This window comes from Giraffa tippelskirchi, chromosome 10, assembly GCF_054371585.1.
Source record: "Giraffa tippelskirchi isolate mGirTip1 chromosome 10, T2T-mGirTip1v1.2.pri, whole genome shotgun sequence".
Classification (NCBI taxonomy): domain Eukaryota; kingdom Metazoa; phylum Chordata; class Mammalia; order Artiodactyla; family Giraffidae; genus Giraffa; species Giraffa tippelskirchi.
Genome location: NC_137284.1, coordinates 13,063,478 through 13,084,153, shown reverse-complemented (window position 1 = coordinate 13,084,153; position 20,676 = coordinate 13,063,478). Strand labels below are relative to the sequence as shown.

Sequence of the window (20,676 nt, the reverse complement as noted above, 5' to 3'; positions counted from 1 at the left end):
CAACCAATTTAGGATTACACTGGATTGATACACTATCCCTTAGACCACCGTAGTTACACTGGATTGATACACTATCCCTTAGACCACCTAGTATCTTAAAAAGTACTGAGGGCCCTTGAAGACCTGAGCTTCGCCTTATCTATAGCCTCATCTACAATACATACTCGATGGACACATTATCGTGAGGTGGGGCATACTGCAAAACATTAGAAAAAAATGGCTTATTCAGAAAAGCAGAGAGCAGTTTAGCGCCCTTGCAAAACAAACAACAGAGCCAAGAATGGGTGCTCAAGGAATAAATAAGAGTTACAAAGTGAAAAAAAAGGTTCAAAATTTTTAAATGTGCATCTACCACGAAACTGTTCATTTTATGTCAATTTCACCTTATTTAAAAACATATGTTACTTTGTAAACGTATCAGATTTAATCAACGCTGCTTTAAGGATGGCTTTGCCCCAACTCATCTTTTTTTTTTAATTTTGCTTTTTCAATTCTAGAGCATCATGTAAGCACGGCTCCTCAACGTGGAAGCTGCTGCAGTGCCGTGGGAGGAGTGTGTGGGAGGGTAGCCGGAGCACGCCGCCTATCTTCCTGCCCTCAAAGAGCTTCCAGCAAAAGGTGGAAAAAGAAACAAAGGAGCGGGTCTGACCCAGAGGTCGCAAACCGTCACGAGCAATTCCGTTTTTAACGAAGGTTAAGTGCTTTTGAGTTTCAAGACCGTTTGGGGACGATGAGCCAGGCCAGATTTGAACAGGCGCAGAGGGCACAGGGCCAGGGTGAGTGGGACAGCTCAGGCGCCGAACCCTCGGGTTCAGAACCAGAACCGGCTCATGCTTAGACGTAGGCAGACACTGACTGAAAACGGACCGAAACCCACCAATCCGCCAGGCAAGGCTAGGCAGGCACGAACGCCCGCGATTCCAGCGCGCTGCGTTCGCTGTATTTGATGGAGGGCCTGCCTGATACGGGGCCGCAGGCTCAAAAGTGCTTAAGGAAAGCAGACGGTCGGCTGGCATCACCAACCGGCTCCCCAGAGGCCTCGGGCTCAACCCCGAGCGCACGTGGACCTCGGCCCGCGCCCTGCCCACCGCGGACACCGTCCACCACGACCGACCCACGCCGGCCACCCCCACGCCGTCCGAGCGGGGCCTCGCCGGGTCCCGGGGACACCAGCGATCCACGGCAGGACGGCGGCGCGGCCACCCGAGACAAAGCAGGGTGCCCGGTCCACGGAGCCCGCCACCCCCGCGCCCGCCGGCCGAGACGGCCCGCCGCACCCCGAGCGCCCGGCCAACCGCCGCCGCAGGAGCGCGCAGGGCGCCCAACTGCCGTCCCGGCCCAACCAACGCGGGCAGGGGAGGAGAGGTGCGCGCGGCCGGCGGAGCGTGCGAGCCGTTCGGGGGTCGCTGGGGGGAGGCCGCGCGCAGGGAAGGTAGGGCGAAGAGGCTCCGGAGCCATGGCCGATCGCAGCGCCAGGAGGGCTCCGAGAGCGGATCTCGCCCCTTTCCCCTTGGAAGGTGCAGATGGTTTGACCCCCCACCCCGAGTGAGGTGCCTCGTCCCAGCCCCGGCTGGACTGTACCATCGGGCGGTGCCGCCGGGATTTCTCCCCCCCACCACCACCATCAAGTCCCCCCCCACCCGGGTCCGCGGTCGGTTGGCCCCGACCGGGCTCTGAGACGCGGAAAGAGCTTGGCGCCATTTTGGGTGGGACTAAGCAAAGACGAAACACCGTCCCAGTCGATGGGGTACTCTGGACGCTGGCTTATCCGGTTCCCTTAATCCTTTAGGTACTTACACGACGTTGGGTGAGGGGAGCTGGGAGATCAGCGGGTCCCCGGTCCTCTCTCCCTAGGGGTGATGGAAATCAAACCCCCCCCGCCACCTCCAGGTGGTTCTTCCCGCCGCAGAGTGGGAGCAGCATAAAAGGCGGGGCCTCATTAGCATAACCTGCCTGGCAACCTGATCTCGGCCTTATGTGATTGGTTGAACTCTGTAAACTCCGTGCCTCGCCTAGAGACGAGTAATGCCGGGGCGAATTGACAGGCCCAGATTTAAGACTCATGACCGAGATCCTGAGACGCTAATTCAGTCGGCGGAGAAGCCAAAAGGAGATTCACACGATGGCCCAATGACGGAAGGCCTCTTTATTTCGTGTTCTGCTGTTCGTTTCAAATCCAATCAAAGAGCGCGTCTCAGGCAGCGCTCTCCTGTGTTTGTGCTCTAAGCCAATCAGAGAAGCCGACTCTCCGGATTCGGAGCCGGGACAGCTTGCAGGGACCCCCGGCTGCCCAGGTGGGGAGACTTGTAGCCCAGGTCGGGAGGAGGGGCCGCTCGTTGGGTGCCCAGCCTTCCTCGCAGGCCCCCGAGGACCCGCGTCCCGGGAGCCGCGCCTGGGTACCCGACGGGCCGACCTGCAGAGGCCCCGCCGAGCCCACGCCACGCGCGCAGCCGAGCGCAGCGCGGCCGGGACTCTCGCCCCTGCGCCTTGGAGCCGGGCCACGGAGTCTGGGCTCAGCCCGGCAGAACCCTGGAGCGCCACGCCGGCTCTCTCCTCTCCCCTTTACCGTGCTCAGAGGAAGTGATCTTCATAAACATGATCTTATTCAACCCTGGTTAACCCAGGGCTTCACTCACTCCTCTTAACCTCAGGCTTCCACATCGTACCATCCCTTAAAATTGCCTTCGCGTAACAGCCCGGGGCAGAGAAATGAGCTCAGGCTTAGCAGCAAGACATCAGCACTAATCCCCCCGCCCCTAGTATGAATGACAACTAGCTCTTGAACAGATCTTAAGCCTTTGGACCTTCAGAGGGCTGTTACCCTGTCCGTGACATTTACCTTGCTACCTTGTTTTGAAGATTAAGGGGAATTTACACGTAAAATAGCACACTAGAATTTAAACGGATAAAAGTATCAACGACGATGAAACAGGCAAAATTGCTCAACTATTAGCTAACCAAGAAAAAAGTACAACTAAGTAAAAGACTCGAGAGTAGAAAACAATGACGGGACAAGGTGAGGAGGAGGTAAAATTCATTCGAGGACATCCTCTTTACTGTTTTATGTATTTTAAAAACTGGAAACAAAGTTTGGGAAAACATTATGTTTTTAGAACTTCAAGACAGTTGACTACCTTGTAAGCAACTTAATGACTAGCCAATGGCTTGTTCCTCCATAGACTCCTGTGCAAGCTGTCCTTAAACATTTGTTGAATTTAACTAAGAAGAAAGCATATTTTGGGCTGGATGAGGCAGACCTTAACATTTATAGTGAGAGGTGCTGTTGACTTATCACTGGGTATAGACATGCAGAAGTCAGTGGCCTTAGGAAAATTTTTTTAACTTTTTATTTTACTGACTTATTTTTTTTAATTTTGTTTTATTTTTGGCTGGGTGGGGTCTTCGCTGCTGTGCACAAATTTCCTCTAGCTGCAGAGAGCAGGGGCTACTCTCTAGTTCCAGTGTACGGGCTTCTTACTGTGGTGGCTTCTCTTGTTGCCTCAAGGCATGTGGGTATCTTCCTGGACCAGGAATTGAACCCGTGTCCACTGCATTGGCAGCCAGATTCTTAACCTCTGGACCACCAGGAAAAGTCCCACAGCTTTTTATTTTATATTGGGGTAGAGCTGATTAACAATGTTGTGATAGTTTCAGCAAAGGGACTCAGCCACACATATACCATGTTACCATTCTCCCCCAAACTCCCCTCCCATCTAGGCTACCACATAACATTGAGCAGAGTTCCCTGTGCTATCTAGTAGGTGCCTTAGGAAAGATTCTGTTGGTTAAGAGACCCACTTTAATGTTCCCTTTAGGTGCAGTGAGTAAACAATGCCAGAAGGGGACAGATCCACTGTCCCTGGAGAGAACTTACCCTGTTCTCAGATTTAATATGATTGCATCCTCTCTGATGGATTGGGATCATCACAGCTGATGCCTGCTGACCCTAAATGATGCCAAGGGACCCAAAAAGGGAGATTGCCATGAGAAATGGGGCTGTTTGGACTAGAGAGCCCAACTTAGCCGCATGGACTTGGAGAAATTGTCTAAAACTTAGATTGCACAAAAAATCGCTGAGTAGACACAACCCCAGTGATTTTTTATTCAGAAGGTTTGGAACAAGCCTCAGGAATCTGCCTTTTATATAAATGTTTAAATTAAATTTGCATACAGTAGAATTCTCTCCTTTCGATATTGAATATGTTGTTGTTTCGTCACTAAGTCATGTCCATATGTACAGTCTACCAATCACCATTGTAAATAATGAAGATGGAACGGGGAACCAAAAACAAAATGAGGCCCCTGCTGTCATGGAGCTTACATTCTGGTGGAGGCAACAGAAGAAAATTGATAAATGAGATAATTTCAGGTAATGATAAGTGCTTTGAAGAAAATAAAAGCAGCAAAATGCAAAGGGGAGGAAAACGCTGGCAATTTAAATAGAAGTGTCAAAGATATCCTTCCTAAGATGTTAATATTTGAGCTGAGACTTGATTGATGAAAAACCAAAAAAGCCTGCCACGCTAAGATCCTGGAGAACATTCCAGTCTGAGAGCAGCAAATTTAAGGGCATGATAGGGAAAGAAAAGTTTGCACATACTCATTCTTCCACCAAATGAATATTCACCAGATACTTCTGATATGTCAGGCACCATCCTAGGTGCTTTGAGATTTGTCAACATTATGAACAAAAGGAAAAACAACACTTAAAAATCTCTGCCTTTGTGGAGATTTTAGCCTAACACACTGAAAAATACAATAAGGCCTGAGTTACTGGAACACAGGGCAAGGAATATAGTGATTCAAAAAACCTTGGGGGCTGGGGGTCCTTCCCTGGTGGCTCAGTGGTAAAGAATGCCTGACAATGGAGGGAACAAGGATTCAATCCCTGGGTCAGGAAGATCGCACATGCCAAAGAACAGCTGAGCCCATGTGCCTAGAGCCCATGCTCCGCACCAAGGGAAACCACTGCAGTGACAAGCCTGCACACCATAACTAGAGAGTAGCCCCCACTCTCCGTAACTAGAGAAAGCCCACAATCAGGAACAAACATCCAGCACAGCAAAAATAAATAAATACATCTTTTAAAAAAAAACCTGGGAAAACAGGCAAAAGCCAGATCATATGTGGTTTTGAAGGCTAGGATATGGAAGATTGTATTTGAAGTACAATTTAAAGTAGTTGGGGGTTCTGAGCAAAGATGTGATACATTATTTTGTTTTGTTTTAATGATAACTCAGACTGCTCAAGGAAGCTTATCATGGTGGGGAAGGGAACGAATCAAGAGAAAAGTGTCTTGCAGTATGATCTAAACAGGAAATGATGGTGATCTGGACTAAAACAGTAGCGTAAGTGGGAGGAAAAATATCAGTCAGTTTAGCTCAGTCACTCAGTCCTGATCGACTCTTTGTGACCCCATGGACTGCAGTACACCAGGCTTCCCTGTGCATCACCAACTCCCAGAGCCTACTCAAACTCATGTTCAGTGAGTCAGTGATGCCATCCACCCATCTCATCCTCTGTCATCCCCTTCTCCTCCTACCTTCAATCTTTCCCAGGATCAGGGCCTTTTCAAATGAGTCAGTTCTTCGCATCAGTGGCCAAAGTATTGGAGTTTCAGCTTCAGCATCAGTCCTCCCAATGAAGTCATCTGTGTATCTGAGGTTATTGGTATTTCTCCCGGCAATCTTGATTCCAGCTTGTGCTTCATCCAGCCTGGCATTTTGCATGATGTACTCTGCATGTAAGACTATATACAGCCTTGACGTACTCCTTTCCCAATTTGGAACCAGTCCATTGTTCCATGTCTGGTTCTAACTGTTGCTTCTTGACCTGCATACAGGTTTCTCAGAAGGCAGGTAAGGTAGTCTGGTATTCCCATCTCTTGAAGAATTTTCCACAGTTTGTGGTGGTCCACACAGTCAAAGGCTTTGGCATAGTCAATAAAGCAGAAGTAGATGTTTTTCTGGAACTCTCTTGCTTTTTCAGTGATCCAACAGATGTTGGCAATTTGATCTCTGGTTTCTCTGCCTTTTCTAAATCCAGCTTGAACATCTGGAAGTTCATGGTTCACGTACTGTTGAAGCCTGGCTTGGAGAATTTTGAGCATTATTTTGCTAGCATGTGAGATGAGTTCAGTTGTGTGGCAGTTTGAGCATTCTTTGGCATTGCCTTTCTTTGGGATTGGAATGAAAACTGATCTTTTCCAGTCCTGTGGCCACTGCTGAGTTTTCCAAATTTGCTGGCATATTGAATGCATTGCTTTCACAGCATCCTCTTTTAGAATTCAAAATAGCTCAACTGGAATTCCATCACCTGTTTGTAGTGATGTTTCCTAAGGCCCACTTTACTTCACATTCGAGGATGTCTGGCTCTAGGTGAGTGATCACACCATCGTGATTATCTGAGTCATGAAGATCTTTTTTTTGTAGTTCTGTGTAATCTTGCCACCTCTTCTTAATGTCTTCTGCTTCTGTTAGGCCCATACCATATCTGTCCTTTATTGTGCCCATATTTGCATGAACTATTCCCTTGGTATCTCTGATTTTCTTGAAGAGATCTCTAGTCTTTCCCATTCTATTGTTTTCCTCTATTTCTTTGCACTGATCACTGAGGAAGGCTTTCTTATCTCTCCTTGCTATTCTTTGGAACTCTGCATTTAAATGGGCATCTTTCCTTTTCTCTTTTTCTTTTTGATTCTCTTCTTTTCACAGCTATTTGTAAGTCCTCCTCAGAAAACCATTTTGCTTTTTGCATTTCTCTTTCTTAGTGATGGTCTTGATCCCTGTCTCCATAGTTCATCAGGCACTCTATCAGGTCTAATCCCTTGAATCTGTTTCTCACTTCCACCCTATAATCGTAAGGGATTTGATTTAGGTCATATCTGAATGGTCTCGTGGTTTTCCCTACTTTCTTCAATTTAAGTCTGAATTTTGTAATAAGGAGTTCATGATCTGAGCCACAGTCAGCTCCTGGTCTTATTTTTGCTGACTGTATGGAGCTTCTCCATCTTTGGCTGCAAAGAATATAATCAATCTGATTTCGGTATTGACTATCTGGTGATGTCCATGTGTAGAGTCTTCTCTTGTGTTGTTGGAAGAGGGTGTTTGCTGTGACCAGTGTGTTTTCTTGGCAAAACTCTATTAGCCTTTGCCCTGGTTTATTCTGTATTCCAAGGCCAAATTTGCCTGTGACTCCAGATGTTTCTTGACTTCCTACTTTTGCATTCCAGTCCCCTATAATGAAAAGGACATCTTTTTTCCCATATAGGCCATTAACTACAGAGTATTGAGTAGAATTCTCTGTGCTATACAGTAGGTCCTTATTAGTCATCTATTTTATATACAGTAGTTTTTATATACTAACCCCAGTTTCTAAATTATCCCTCCCCCCCATAAATGGTTGTTCAGAACTGTACAAAAAATATCTTCACGACCCAGATAATCATGATGGTGTGATCACTCACCTAGAGCCAGACATCCTGGAATGTGAAGTCAAGTGGGCCTTAGAAAGCATCACTGTGAACAAAGCTAGTGGAGGTGATGGGATTCCAGTTGAACTATTTCAAATCCTCAAAGGTGATGCTGTGAAAGTGCTGCACTCGATATGCCAGCAAATTTGGAAAACTCAGCAGTGGCCACAGGACTGGAAAAGATCAGTTTTCATTCCAATCCCAAAGAAAGGCAATGCCAAAGAATGCTCAAACTACTGCACAATTGCACTCATCTCACATGCTAGTAAAGTAATGCTCAAAATTCTCCAAGCCAGGCTTCAGCAATACGTGAACCATGAACTTCCAGATGTTCAAGCTGGTTTTAGAAAAGGCAGAGGAGCCAGAGGTCAAATTGCCAACATCTGCTGGATCATCGAAAAAGCAAGAGAGTTCCAGAAAAACATCTATTTCTGCTTTATTGACTATGCCAAAGCCTTTGACTGTGTGGATCACAATAAACTGTGGAAAATTCTGAAAGAGGTGGGAATACCAGACCATCTGACCTGTCTCTTGAGAAACCTGTATGCAGATCTGGAAGCAACAGTTAGAACTGGACATGAAACAATAGACTGGTTCCAAACAGGAAAAGGAGTACGTCGAGGCTGTATATTGTCACCTTGCTTATTTAACTTATATGCAGAGTACATTATGAGAAACGCTGGGCTGGAAGAAACACAAGCTGGAATCAAGATTGCTGGGAGAAATATCAATAACCTCAGATATGCAGATGACACCACCCTTATGGCAGAAAGTGAAGAACTAAAGATCCTCTTGATGAAAGAGGAGAGTGAAAAAGTTGGCTTAAAGCTCAACGTTCAGAAAACTAAGATCATGACATCTGGTCCCATCACTTCATGGGAAATAGATGTGGAAACAGTGTCAGACTTTATTTTGGGGGGCTCCAAAATCACTGCTGATGGTGACTGCAGCCATGAAATTAAAAGACGCTTACTCCTTGGAAGGAAGGTTATGGCCAACCTAGATAGCATATTTAAAAGCAGAGACATTATTTTGCCAACAAAAGTCCGTCTAGTCAAGGCTATGGTTTTTCCAGTGGTCATGTATGGATGTGAGAGTTGGACGGTGAAGAAAGCTGAGCGCCGCAGAATTGATGCTTTTGAACTGTGGTGTTGGAGAAGACTCTTGAGAGTCCCTTGGACTGCAAGGAGATCCAATCAATCCATCCTAAAAGAGATCAATCCTGGGTGTTCATTGAAAGGACTGATGTTGAAGCTGAAACTCCAATACTTTGGCCACCTCATGCGAAGAGTTGACTCATTGGAAAAGACCCTAATGCTGGGTAGGATTGGGGGCAGGAGGAGAAGGGGACGACAGAGGATGAGATGGTTGGATGGCATCACCGACTCGATGGACATGGGTTTGGGTAGACTCCGGGAGTTGGTGATGGACAGAGAGGCCTGGCGTGCTGCAATTCATGGAGTCGCAAAGAGTCGGACATGACTGAGCGACTGAACTGAACTGAGTACACAGGATTCCATGAAGTCTAATAAGATGAGGTCATCTAATGAGGATTAGACAAGGGAGAGGGTGTTTACAGAGGAAACAAAAGGGTCCAGGATTAAACTTCAGGGAGCTGCTGAATTCAGAGGTGAGAGACAGGAGGGGAATCAACCAAAGAGACTGTGAAGGCCAGTAAGGAGAACAGATGAGGGTGGAGTCTAAGAAGCCAAGGTAAGAGAGTACTTGAAAAAGGGTATAGTCATCAGATGTAGCTAATGATACTGAGAGGTAAAGAAAGATGCAAACAGATAACCAGAAAGATGGAGGGGAAGCAGCTGGTCATTTGTCAATAGCAGCTTCAGGGAAGTGTTAGGAACTGTAGAAGGAATCTTCTGAAGAAAGAGTGGGAGGTGAAGAGTGACATCTGCTGCCAATAGTATAGCAGATAAGATAGGCCAGTATAAACAACTGTTAACCCGAGGGTTTCCCTGGTGGCTCAGTGGTAAAGAATCTGCCTGCCAATGCAGGAGACAAGGGTTTGATCCCTGATCCAGGATGATCCCACCTGACCCTGTGGCACAACTACTGAGTCAGTGTTCTAGAGCCTAGGAGCTGAAACTACTAAGCCCACATGCCTCAACTTCTGAATCCTGAGCGCTCTAGAGCCTGCGATCTGAAACAAGAGAAGCCACCGTGATGAGAAGCCTGGGCATCGCAACTAGATAGTAGCCCCCGCTTTCACATCTAGAGAAAAGCCCTCACAGCAACGAAGACCCAGCATGCCAAAAATAAAATTCAGTAGATAAAATTTAAAAAAGAAAAACTAAAATGCTGTATATGCTGTTTGTAAAAGACTTTTTTTTTTTAATGCATCACAGAGCTGCATTAAAAAAACAGTGAGGACTCTACAAAGGTTAAAAACAAAGTCCATGAGTAAAAAAGGGAAAGCTCATCATTTCAGAAGAAAACAAACTGATCAGAGGAAAAGAAATGCTAGAAGAAGAAGAGTGATCATATGGCAGAAAACATAACAATTATTTAACTTTTTTCGAGCAAGAATGACAAATGGAAAAGTACTTCCCATCCAACATTGTTCCTTCAAGAAAACATTTTATGAATGTAGCTCAGTTTGAAGACTTTGGACCATAACTTAGATTTCAGTATAAGGGAGCCTCTGTGAGCAAGAATGATTATGCATATAATGATCTTGATATGGTTCCTCCTACATGTAGTGATCTCATCTGAGGGTTTCAGGCCTTGACCCAGGAAGATCCCGCATGCCCATATGCCACAGCTATTGAGCCTGTGCTCTAGAGCCCGGGAGTTGCAACTACTGAGTCCACGTGTAGAAACTGCCTTGTGGGAAGACTCTTCTCAGAAGTACAATGTCAACAGATACCTGAGAATGAATACCAAAGAGAAACATTCCAATGTAAGGAATGTTGGAAATTTATACTGGAGGAACACTCACGAATATAATGAGTGTGGAAAAACCTTTAGCCAAAAGAAATACCTCAGAGACCAGGAGAAAATGCATACTGGAGAGTGTGCATTCAGGCATGTGCTGAGTGGAGTCAAGTGTCTCTCTCACTCTTTCAAGGGTTCTGTTGAATCTCATTCCTCATTCTACATTTCAGAATCCACATAAGGAGGAAATCATGTAAAAGTGATGAAGGTGGAAAAGGCTTCAGCTGTCACACAAAAAGCTCATGCTCATCTTTTTAAGGAGAAACCTTGTAAATGTGTGGGAAAACTTGTATTCGAATGTCATTTCTCCTTCGAAGTCAAAGAGGGCACGTGGAGAGACCCCATGAGTATAAAGAGAGTGGGCAATCCCCACGTCCATAGCAAATCTCATCTCACAGAGTGTGAGACAGTCCACGCTGGAAAGACTGCCCTGAGTGTAAATCAGTGTGGAAGTGTCTTTACCTAGAAGCAATGCCTCATTACAGATCAAAACATTCACGCTGGAAAGGAACTCCGTGAATGTAATGAATGTGAAAAATGTGCAGACAAAAGGGAAAACCTCATTATTCATCAAATGCATGCAAGAGAGAAATCTTATGAATGTGGTAGCTATGAGAAAGCTTTTATTCCAAAGTCAAGTCTTAGTAGGTGCTTGAGAGGTCTTCCTGGAGATAAACCCTATGCATGTAAGGAAGATGAGAACGTATTTAATGGCAAGTGAAAAATCTCATTTGAGAGATACCCTGTAAATACAGTGAATGTGCAAAAACCTTCAGGCAGAAACTGTGCCACATTAAATATTACAGCATTCGTATAGGCGAGACACCCTGTGAATGTACTAAGGTTGGAAAGCCTGTGGAATCACATTGTTTATTGTATGTGAAGAACTCACACAGGTAATAAACACGAATGTAAAGTGTGTGGAGAAGCCTACTCTCCACACATGAGAACCGATGCTGAAGGCAATGTCCAAAAACATGTGAATGGTAAATATACTGTGGTATATCTGCATGATGGAGTGCTATCCAGCAATAAAAAGAGATAAACTTGGGACTTCCCTGGTGGTCCAATGGCGAAGACTCTGCCTTCCAACAAAGTGTGGTGGGAGTTCAATCCCTGGTTGGGAGCTAAGATCCCACATATCTCCTGGCCAAAAATCAAAACGTTAAAAAAAAAATACAGAAGCAATATTGTAACAAATTCAATAAAGACTTAAAAAAAATGGTTCACATCAAAAAATAAATAAATTTGAAAAAGAAATTTACTAAGAAAAACTACTGATACATGAAAGTGTGAAAGTGTTAGTCGCTCAGTCCTGTCCAACTCTTTGCAACCCCATGGACTGTAGCCCACCAGGCTCCTCTGTCCATAGGATCCTCCAGGCAAGAATACTGGAGTGGGTAGCCATTCCTTTCTCCAGGGGATCTTCCTGACCCAGAGCTCGAACTCAGTTCTCCTCTTTGCAAGCAGGTTCTTTATCATCTGAGCCACCAGGGAAGCCCGTTGATACACTCCATCATGTAAATTAATCTTAAAATGCTGAGTGAAGAGCAGACCGAGAAAAAAAGTACACACTTCATGATTCCATTTATATAAAATTCTGGACAAGTCAAGCTCACTGTAGTGATAGGAAGCAGATCTGCCTGCCTGCGGGTGGGCAGGAGGGGGAGGGGTTACCAAGGAAGCTTCTGAGATGGGTATGTTCACTTTCCCAATGGTGGTGGTGGAGTCATGGAGGTGTACATCTTTCAAAGCTGATTAAGGCGCCCACTTTAAACGTGCAGTTTAATGGATGTCAGTTATACTTCAGTAAAACTGTTCAGATTGTGGGGGATTTCCGACAGTTATAGTAAGTCAAGAAATGTTTTAAATTGGTTATGAATTTGAAAAGGAGAATTCAATCTCCATTTGTTTATAATATGATTAAGATTTACCAAAGCTGCTTAGGTTTTTCAGGTAAACATAAACCAAAATACTAAAAGGCTTAAATATAACAATAAAGCAATACAAATCTTCTAAGACAACCTACAAACACCATCTCTTCTAGGGACATCGGCAACCGTCTTCACCAAGATTTGAAACCAGGGAGCTGTAATGGGGGATAAAATCTGTAATGGAGGGACTTCCCTGGTGGCCCAGTGGCTGAGACTCCATGCTCCCAATGCAGGGGGCCAGGGTTCAGCCCCTGGTCAGGGAACTAGATCCTACATCCCAACTGAGAGTTCACATGCCGCAGCTAAAGATCCCACAGGCTGCAAGGAAGGTTGAAGATCCTGTGTGCCAAAGCTAAGACCCAGTACAGCCAAATATATATGTATGTATGTATAAGGGAGACAATAGGCATATTTTAATTGCATGTAAATAAAAATGTTGGCTAATATACCATAAACAAAGTCAATAAACAATATGTTAAAATTTTTGCTATACAGAGAACAGAGTAATATCTTATAAATTTGTAAGAAAGGGCAAACAGCCCAAAAGTAAAATAAACAAGGTACATTAAGAAAATTTCAAGGAAGATGAGCAAATCTAAATGCTCAAAACTATATAAAACATGCTCAATTTACACATCAGGGAATAAAAATTAAAGTGATTATTCTATATCACTTTATAGTCATCAAAAAAAATAGAACAGTAGCACCTATTTTTAGAGTGTGTTCACATAAGGAATAGCACTGGAGTTGTTCCACTCGTTTTGGAAAGTAAGGTATTAACATCAATTAATATTATGTATATATGTGTAGATGTGTTACAGAAGATACCTACGTAATCTTTTAACTTAGCACTCCCCTTTCTGGTATTCTATCTAGAAGGAAAAAATCTCCAGTATAAGGCGTTTAATGCAGCATTTTCTGTAATGGCAAAAAAGCTGGAAATAGTCAAACCTTAATGGTACATTCATGCCATACTACAGCATGCAGGCATTAAATAGAATGAACTATAGCTATGTCAGTGGGCTTGGAGTGATTTCCAAGAAATATTGTTGAATTAGAATGCAAGGTGAGAAGAGTGTGTTGTATCAGTCAGGACTCATGTAGAGAAACAGAACCAGTAGGGACATATATTAAGGGACTTATTGCGGAATTCACTTTCACACCTATAGGAACTAGCTGGTCTAGTCCAAAATCCACAGGGATGCCCAGGAGGGCAGCCAGAAGGGTTAAAGCTGGTGGTTCCAGCTCTGCTCTTCCGGGCTTTCAGCTGGTTAGATAAGACCTGCCTGCATAACTGAATCACTCACTGGTCATGGGTTGTAATCTCATCTACAAAATATACAACACTTAAATCAGTGTTTGGTGGAATAACCCAGGACATGTATATCTGACATCACATGGGTAATATTTCATTTTTGAAAAATAATGAGAAAAATGCCTGTGTGTTTATGTATTTATGTACATACATACGTTTGCAAATATCTGTACATTTGTAAACATATGTCTAAGTTATATATACATGGTTGAGCATGGAGAAAAAAGTACTGAACAGTTACCTGTGTATATGGGTTAGGATAATGTACAGTGGATGAGGGATGGGAGTAGGAGGTCGAGAAGAGGAGGAGGCTGCCAAGCAAGAAAAAGACTACAATATTAAAAACACAGTACTTCCCTGGCAATCCAATTGTTAAGACTCTACCTTTCACTTCAGGGGCATGGGTTCCATCCCTGGTCAGGGAACTAAGGTCCCATCTGCCATGGGGTGTGGCCAAAAATTAAAAAAAAAAAAAAAAACTGAGAAAGAGGCTGAAAAAATTTAAAAACATAAAAGCCAGGCTATCATGTCATCGTATTTTCATATTTTTGAATTTATATAAGATAATCTATGTGCATAAAAATATATAAAGACACTTAAAAACTAAAAGACATATTTAGCAAATATTCAATAGATAAAAAAAGTACTCATTGTTAATATTCTAAAATATCAATAATCAAAGAGAACTACTCTTAAATATCTGTTTTGAAACATAAAAATACTATGAACCGAATGGCTTGATCCAATAGACACCTGTTCTCTTACAGTCCTGGAGGCCAGAAGGTTGAAGACACGGTACTGGCAAGGTCACTTTCACTCTGAAGGCTCTGGGAAAGGATCCTTCCTTGGTTCATCTCAGCTTCTGCGAGGGGCTAACAATCCGTACATTCCTTGGTCTGTAGCATCATCATCACCCCAGTCTCTGCCTCTGCTGTCTTGTGATTGTCTTCCTCCTGTGAGTACGTGTGTATCCCTCCTAAGAGGACAACCATCGCTGGATTGAGGGCTCATCTTCATCTGATCACAGCAACAAGTAAGGTCAATATTCACAGGTAACAAATCTTAGGACTTTAACATATCTTTTTGTTGTTGTTGTTTAGTTGCTAAGTCGCGTCTGACTCTTTGCCACCCCATGGACTATATCGCGCGAGGTTCCTTTATCCATGGAATTCCCCAGGCAAGAATACTGGAGTGGGTTGCCATTTCTTCTCCAGGGGATCTTCCTGACCCAGGGATCAAACCCCTGTCTCCTGTATTGCAGGTGTATTCTTTACCATGGAGGATACAATTCAACCTGGTATAGTATATAACTTATGATAACTGACCAAAACATTTTTGTTAAAAAGGAGAGAACAGCTATGTCACATGGATTGCAGTTATTTAGCACTGCCCTGGTAGCTCAAATCAGTGCAATAAAATAGAAGACAAAAACAAGATAATTGTTGGAAAGAAGGAAAAAAGTCAGCGTTATGTGCAGAAATCCAGAAGCTATCCATTGATACACAATTGAGTCTATAAGAGAGTTTGAAATGGTGACCACACACACAATGTTGTTGTTTAGTCGCTCAGTCATGTTGGACTCTTTGTGAGTCCACGGACTGTATCCCGCCAGGTTCCTTTATCCAAGGAATTTCCCAGGCAAGAATATTGAAGTGGGTTGCAATTTCCTTTCTCCAGGGGAACCTCCTGACCCAGTGATCAAACCCACATCTCCTGCACTGGCAGGCGGGTTCACAATAATTAAATGCAAATTAATAGTTTGCCTTAACAGTAACAAAAATCATAAGAAGCATCATAGAAAAATATGTAGATATGGAGAGCCTGCTACACACTTGGCTCTGTCCTTCAAGAAGTGAGACACATCTGAGGGACTTCCCTGGCAGTCAGTGGTTAGGACATCATGCTTCCACTGCAGGGGGCACGGGTTCAATCCCTAGTTGGGGAACTAAGATGCTGCATGCTGCACAGCATGGCCAGAAAAAAAAAAAAAAAAAGACATGAGATGGCTCAGTCATTCAGAAGACTTTCTCAATCTCAGCGGCAAGGTTTCTGCTCCAGGTACCCCAACCTGCTTTACCATGTTGCCTGTGGTTTGCCCACTTACCATGGTTACTTTTTATCCTCTCTGCATTCCTCCCTGACAGCAGGAAACACAGCTGGGCAGTCTACAACTCTGTTCTCTGATCACTGTGGTTTGGTTCCAAAGCCGTTTGTAGGTAGCAGCGCCCAAGCCCCCTGTGTGATTTTGATGTTGTTGTTCACTCGCTAAGTCATGTCCGACTCTCTGTGACCCCGTGGACTGTAGCCCACCAGGCTCCTCTGTCCATGGGATTTTCCAGGCAAGAATACTGGGGTGAGTTGTCATCTCCTTCTCCAGGGGATCTTCCCAATCCAGGGATGGAACCTGCGTCTCCTCTGTCTCCTGCATTGCAGGCAGATTCTTTACCCACTAAGCCATTGGGGAAGACCCTGTGTGCCTTTACTTGTGGCTAAGCCACTGCAGTCGCTGCCTTGCTGGTTGCTTATGAGAGAAGGTCACTTTCTAAGCAGAAGCCAAGAGCTGTATTATGTGTAGATTGTTTTAAACAAACTGTGGCTGTTAGCCAACTTTCTCCTCCTGTTTATGATTTGGCTTCCCCTCTCACTGAACGATCATGGGAGAAAATGACAGAAGGACAAGACCACAGATAGCAAGAAAGACAACTGCAGAATTTGATGGGAAAAGTAGGAATGGGGAGCAAAATGAAAAAAGAAACAACAAAATCACCACCACCACCAACTTCACTCAAGTAAGCTTTGCTGTGAATGACCAGTTTTCAAAAAAACTCTCAGAAAACATTAAAGAAAAATACTTTCTAAGAATTTCCACAATGAAACATTCAGAGCACTCTTTTTGGGTTGCTTAAAGCTTAATTTAAAAAAATAAAAAAAGCAGGACGATTTCTATTTTGAGTTAAGCCCTTCTCTCTGTATAGCTTCAGCTTGCTGAGCCTTTCATGTGGATGGCCCCTTTTGATCTAAGTGAGATTGCAAATACTTACTGTTGGCCAACCAAACAGTAAACTGGGGTTAGTCTTATGCTGAGTAGGAGAAAGGAAATGGAAATTTTTTTTAGAAAACAAAACACTAAGCCAAATATAGCAAAGATTAAGATCCATAGAAACACTGTTCTGAATATTGATGGGTAATCCATGAATAATCCTCAGAAATAGATATTGCTGATGCAAATCAGATGAAAAAAAAATTGGGGTGGAATTTTTCCAGCACATATGATGATAAGAAGAACAAAACACAGCATTACCATTACCAGGGCCGTGGATGCCTAATTTTAAAGACTGAGAGGAAGCTCAGTCCCATTGGCTAGAAAAATGAGTGTGGATTTTAAGTTGTTTAAGCCTTTTGTTCCTTCTCAGTAAATATTGACAAGAGACAGGTCCTGCATAGATTTAAATTTAAGTAAGACCTTTCCTGCTCCTTCCTAGTGTTTTGTGTTGTTGTTTTTTTAACTCTACTTCTGTGGTCACGAAATGTAAATATTCTCTTAACTTCGCTCTCTTATCGTATTTAAATCACCAACCAAGGGCTTGGGATTTAAGCAGGATTCTTTCTTCTCAAGGCTGCTTTCAAACTCTGGTCTGGCATCAGATTTCATTTCAGTCAAGACAAAAATTAAATGCTTTTTATGTTTAAATTTTTTTATTTCCTCACCAGGAAGAAACATCAATCACCAACACCTGCAAACACAGTCATGGCTGGCGACTAAGTTTCTACAAAAAATACTTTTTAGTTTTGTTTGTTCATGCAGAAGTCACGCACACATTCAGCTTGTGTTCATGCCATAGTTAATCAGCCCGCTCGCATGTCAGTGGTTGGAAAGTGTTTCCCCAGGTTAGAAAAGGAAAATAAGATCCTGGCTTTTAGCCTTGAGACTGTGGATTCCTCTAAAAACTTTTAGGCAAAGTACCATGTTCAAGTTCTCAGGTATATTCGTTGTGAAGGGAGATCTCATAGTTTCCTGTAGTCCAAGATCCCATGAAGACCAGTAATCACTGCCTTATAACAATTACTAAAAACCAAGAGGCTTTTCTGTTGCATTCCATGTGCTTTCTTAATTGGCTCCCTCAGTGCTTACCAAATTTTAATTCACAAGTCATGTGGGGATCCTGTTTAAAATGCAGGTTATAATTCAGAAGGTCTAGGTCAACTCTGAGAGTCTGCATTCCTAACAAAATTTAAGGTGATGGTGTTACTGCTGGCCCATGGACCACACTTTAAGTAATAGCAAAAAAATATGACACATTCAAAGAGGATCCTATGCAGAGCTTGGAAAATTTCACCCGTTAAAATGATTCTAATACTATGTTTGTCAATATATCCTACTGTCTGATGAAGACAGGAAAGTAAACACTCACAGCATTGACTTTTGCCACACTCGGAATAAAGAATATATTCATGAGATGAAAAGAAACACTCTCTCCCACTGTTGGGAGGTCTGAAGTTGATTTTATAAATATCATACATCATGGGAGCTCTCTGATTGAATTCTTTATTTTTCTATTTCTTCCATCCCCTGCCCTAGTCCATAGAATTGGTCACAGAGTTTTATAAGATGCTGTCTATTCCCCAAATGCAGAATAGATATAAATTAATGATGCTCCTTTAAAAAAAAAAGTCATTGTTTCATTATCTTCAAGATTGAAATATTACCCTCTTTGTTCATCCTCAGGCATATAAAGCCTTGTTACAAACAAGTTTAGAAATAAGCAAAACAAATTTATTTTTATTATTCCAGTGGGGTAATATCATCGCTTTCTCATACATTCACCTTACTTTTCTTCTCCTCTGCTTTCTTTTTTTAGTGCATTTTTTAAATTAAAGTATGGTCGAATATTCACAATATCTTCTGCTTCTTATGATTGACTCACTCATGATGATCAATATCTATCTGGAAGGTTTTTTTAATTTATTTTTTATTGAAGGATAATTGCTTTACAGAATTTTGCTGTTTTCTGTCAAACCTCAACATGAATCAGCCATAGGCATACATATATCCCCTCCCTTTTTAAACTCTCTTCCATCTCCCTCCCCATCTCACCCCTCTAGGTTGATACAGAGCCATGTTTGAGTTTCCTGAGCCATACAGCAAATTCCCATTGGCTATCTAGTTTACGTATTGTAATGGAAGTTTCCATGTTACTCTTTCCATACATCTCACCCTCTCCTCCCCTCTCCCCATATCCATAAGTCTTATCTGGAAGTTTTGCCGACATCTGAAACTTAACACAAGAAATTTAGCGATTCCCCTTTCTTATTCATATGTATCTTCTATGACCCAAACACCCTGTGATCAAAACCTTAAGATTTTGTTGGACTCTGTGTCAAGCTTCACACTTAATCATTTACCAGATTCATCAAGTCATCCTTTTGTTTTCAAAAACAATATTGAGGATTTCAAGTGGAAAAGAAGATGATGAACTACGCTGGGTTTCCTCCCTCCAGCCCTAACTAAAAACTGTAGCCTCCTCTCTGAGATCTGAGGGGGAAAGACCACAGCAAAGAGAAAGAGAAGGTGCCAAAGAAGGAAAAGGCGGCACAAAGTGTGTTCCATTCATGTGCACCCCATCTTAACTGAGAGCGGGACCAAAACCATTAAATAATAGTGCCATGTAATGTAAATGCTTAATAACTTGGGCTCTGCTGTCAGACCTACTTCCAACGGTATTTCTAAGCATTCTTATGCCTCATCTGTCTCAACTGTAAAACGAGGATAATATTTTGGGTTGTCTTCCAAAATATTCATTCTTTCTTCTTTATTAACACATTTTTATTTAGTGATCTCATAGCCTCCTTTGCAACTAGAGGGGACCACGAGACATAGTTCTGACCAAAAAGATGCTGATGGAGGTTCTTGAAAAGAGATATTCATGTCCTTTCTTTCCAGGAGGCAGATGCAATGCCTGGAGAAGTGTCAGTGCTATTATGACTGTGAAAATGAAAGACATATGCTGAGAAGAGTGAAGAAAGAAGATAGAATTCTTGGTGATGTCATTGAGTCACACAAAAACTGGACTGGAGGAGTCCTTATTAAATGAAAGAAGAGAAAAATAAAACAAAACTCTGGACTTCTTTAAACTCTTATAGGGTTCTCTATTACATGTAACGCAAATCTGATAGACTATTTCACTGTCTTTGAGAATATTATTGTGTGATGTTTTTCAGTTGCTCATTCATGTCTAATTCTTTGTGACCCCGTAGTCTGCAGCATACCAGGCTTCCCTGTCCTTCATTATCTCCCGAAGTTTGCTCAAACTCATGTCCATTGAGTCAGTGATGCCCTCCAACCATCTCGTCCTCTGTCATCCCCTTCTCCTCCTGCCCTCAGTCTTTCCCAGCATCAGGGTCTTTTACAATGAGTAGGAATTAGTATGACAGCGAATATAAAAATGGTTAACATAGGGCGTAGCACATAGTAAGCATGCAATAAATGTTAGTAGTTACCATTGCCATTATATTATTATATATATAAAATATTATAATAATTATAATATTATTATAATTCCCTATGGCTTCATCATTCTTCCCACCTCTAACCCTGTAACACTAATTATTTTGCATTCTACTTTATTTCCACATCCATCAAGCAAATCAAGCCACTCACTATGTTGCATCTGGACAGTAACCAACTCACCAAGTGTTTTAGTTGTGGCTTGAAAGATGAATTGTCTTAAGTAGGCAGAGAGAAGGACCAGGGCCTTACTGGTGAGAGAAACAGAAGTGTCAACACAGGTAGGGAGGTTGGGAAGCAGAGTGTAGCAGAAATTCCACATATTTCTGGAGGATTCGTGTGGGATATGTTAGAGAATTTGGAGCCAAATTGTCAAAGATTTTCTATGACTAGCAAAGAGCAGTTCAAAGAATTTTTAGTCTATTTTCCTGTGAAAATTTTAGGACACTGTTTGGTTTGGGTTTGACACAGGAAGTAATACAATTAAAGAAGTGGAAATACT

General features: G+C 42.9%; 1 protein-coding gene and 1 long non-coding RNA gene across 9 annotated transcripts in view; one reads left to right on the top strand and one right to left on the bottom strand.

Annotated features, from left to right (window-relative positions):
- Nucleotides 1–20,676, bottom strand: part of PRDM10 (PR/SET domain 10) — a 147,173-nt gene that overhangs the window by 92,262 nt on the left and 34,235 nt on the right. For 4 of the 7 annotated variants that reach the window (XM_081534045.1, XM_081534044.1, XM_081534047.1 and 1 more), the window contains exon 1: nucleotides 1,798–2,096. The exons of 1 other annotated variant lie outside the window; for it this stretch is intronic. The gene's annotated coding sequence lies outside the window, so the exon portion shown is untranslated. Of the gene's footprint in view, nucleotides 1–877; nucleotides 1,042–1,797; nucleotides 2,097–20,676 lie in introns of those variants that run through there. 2 more of the 7 variants (XM_081534048.1, XM_081534051.1) reach the window with 1 other exon arrangement.
- LOC145523551 (uncharacterized) lies at nucleotides 837–19,887 on the top strand. Of its 2 annotated transcripts, none has more exons than XR_014066695.1 (3): nucleotides 837–1,365; nucleotides 14,437–14,702; nucleotides 19,611–19,887. It is a non-coding gene; the product is annotated as an uncharacterized LOC145523551 (long non-coding RNA). The 2 variants fall into 2 exon arrangements; XR_014066694.1 differs by lacking the exons at nucleotides 837–1,365; nucleotides 19,611–19,887 and adding exons at nucleotides 1,399–3,027; nucleotides 3,816–4,369 and having other exon boundaries at nucleotides 14,437–15,665.